The sequence below is a fragment of the Lupinus angustifolius genome, chromosome LG17, assembly GCF_001865875.1.
Source record: "Lupinus angustifolius cultivar Tanjil chromosome LG17, LupAngTanjil_v1.0, whole genome shotgun sequence".
In the NCBI taxonomy this organism is placed as follows: Eukaryota; Viridiplantae; Streptophyta; class Magnoliopsida; order Fabales; family Fabaceae; genus Lupinus; species Lupinus angustifolius.
In genome coordinates, this window is record NC_032025.1 from 18,882,757 (window position 1) to 18,885,520 (window position 2,764).

Genomic DNA, 2,764 nt, shown 5'->3' on the forward strand with positions numbered 1-2,764 from the left:
TTAAAATAAATGTATTTAAGTTAAAAGTTTAATTACTAAAAATATTTTATGACACATGGAGTGACACAAATTGCAATAGTGACTTCAATTCAAGTTTCCACCATATACATCATATCATTATGAGAATCGCTTCTCACATAACAATCCATATAGCATTGTCATGACAATCCAAATTAAATTATATATTTATATATCTTATAATAATCAATATATATTAATAATTATTGTATGAATAAAATATATATATATATATATATATATATATATATATATATATATATATATATATATATATATATATATATATATATATATATATATATATATATATATATATATATATATATATTTTATTCATACAATAATTACTAATATATATATATTATTATAAGATATATAAATATATAATTTAATTTGGATTGTCATGACAATGCTATATGGATTGTTATGTGAGAAGCGATTCTCATAATGATATGATGTATATGGTGGAAACTTGAATTGAAGTCACTAAGGTTTTTAACTTGAGGAGTTGTACATTTTAAATAATGTCTATGATAAATCATGAGTACACATTAGAATTATAAAAGTCATACCCGGATGCACATCAAATCATGTAAAAATGACTAAAGTGGTTTTGATGAGTTTTGTCTACATATAAAAAATATATCTATAGATTATTTGATTGAGTGAGACCATGAAATGCATATTCATGTTCAAGCATGTAAATGAGTAATTGCCATCTAGTTGGTGATGGATAGACCAATTTTAAATTATGAGAGTGACATGAACTATAGCTCATCTTCATCTAACATATATTCTAACAAATGGAAAATACTATTGCCTACAAAGAGGTTACATCAAATTATAAATACTCCAATGTTTAGCAACCATGATGTGTTGTTAGCAAATGGCCCCACATATTTAATATTTACCAATATGACGTTGATCTAGTGGTGTAAGGCTTCACTAGAACTCTAAGATCGGTAGTTTGACTCCTACGAACGACATTTATTGGGATGGGCAATCACGAACCTCGAAAGAGATTAATTCCTTACGAAAAAAAGTAAGGGATGCCCTTGGTATGTACCCAACAAAAATATTGATGAGATTTGTCTTGATGTTGTGTTTCTATCAACACCTTAGTAGTAACTAGGACAAACAACTACTCTGAATTTGGCCTTGGCCTTAACTACTTCAACCTTGAGCCAACAACACCATAAAAGAATTGTGGTAATAATATGCCAAAGAGTTAATGTCTCATGCTCAAGTCATTCCTATATCCCAAATAATCAAATAGACAAAAAACAGATGTGACATATAAATATAAACCAGAAAATATAGATACAAAGATTAGAACTTAGAAGTTCAGACAGGAATAAGGTGTTCCTCATTGGAGTCATGCAAATTTGCAATGCAAGTCCTTGACTCAAACTGAAGACCTCTAATAACTTCTACCATTGATGGTCTTTTTTTCAGGCACCACAGAAGTGCAACTAAGAGCTATATCTAATGTTCCAATCATTGCTTGGTGAGAAGTATGTGATATTCTAGGGTCAAGAACTTGTTGCACCCCATCAGTTATGTTCACTATCCTTCTAACCCATTTTACTATGTCAAGTGAGGCATCATTAGTTTGAGAAATGCACAAATCACTCAAGTTGTCGTCTTGGCACTAGCAAATGAAAAAAACTAATCCAAATGAATAGTAAATAATATAGTGATTGTGTATAAATCTTTACACTCGTAATATTGAGATATTAGACCCATTAAACAAACGCATATTGTAGTGACATTTCTCGCTTATGTGCATAAATAATAAATAAGTAACTAATAATTGACATACATGTTGATGCTTTTAATCATATAATAACAAAAACTGGAAGTGTTAGAATGTTTTGAACTTACAATATGTTCCCAAGTATATTTTAGGAAACTCATTATCCTCATGACTCAGCCATGCTCCCCAGCTTCTAGTATCTTGGATCCTATTTAAGTTATATAGATAAATACATATAAATATATAGATAAAGAGATGCATATATAAACTAATAAATGAGAATGAAGAGGGGATATATAACAAACCTATAGACTCCACGATATGGGGTATGTGACCCAATATTATTGCCCTTGCCCTTCCTGAATTTGTAAAGATTTTAAGTAATCATGAATCTAATTTTCTGATTTAGCAAGCTATCAAATCAAAGCAATAGATAGTAAGGACCACTTCTTCTATCTTACAATGAATGTCACTTCATGTGCCATAAATTATGATTGTTGAGAAAAATACCTAAAAATTAAATTTTAATTTAAATATATTTTTTCAACTGATTACAAGGTCATGACACNATATGTTCCCAAGTATATTTTAGGAAACTCATTATCCTCATGACTCAGCCATGCTCCCCAGCTTCTAGTATCTTGGATCCTATTTAAGTTATATAGATAAATACATATAAATATATAGATAAAGAGATGCATATATAAACTAATAAATGAGAATAAAGAGGGGATATATAACAAACCTATAGACTCCACGATATGGGGTATGTGACCCAGTATTATTGCCCTTGCCCTTCCTGAATTTGTAAAGATTTTAAGTAATCACGAATTTAATTTTATGACTTAGCAAGCTATCAAATCAAAGTAGGAGATACTAAGGACCACATCTTGAGTAGAATTTCATGTGTCATAAGTTATGATTAGTCAGAAAAATACTTAAAAATTAAATTTTAATTTAAATATATTTTTTCAATCGATTACAAGG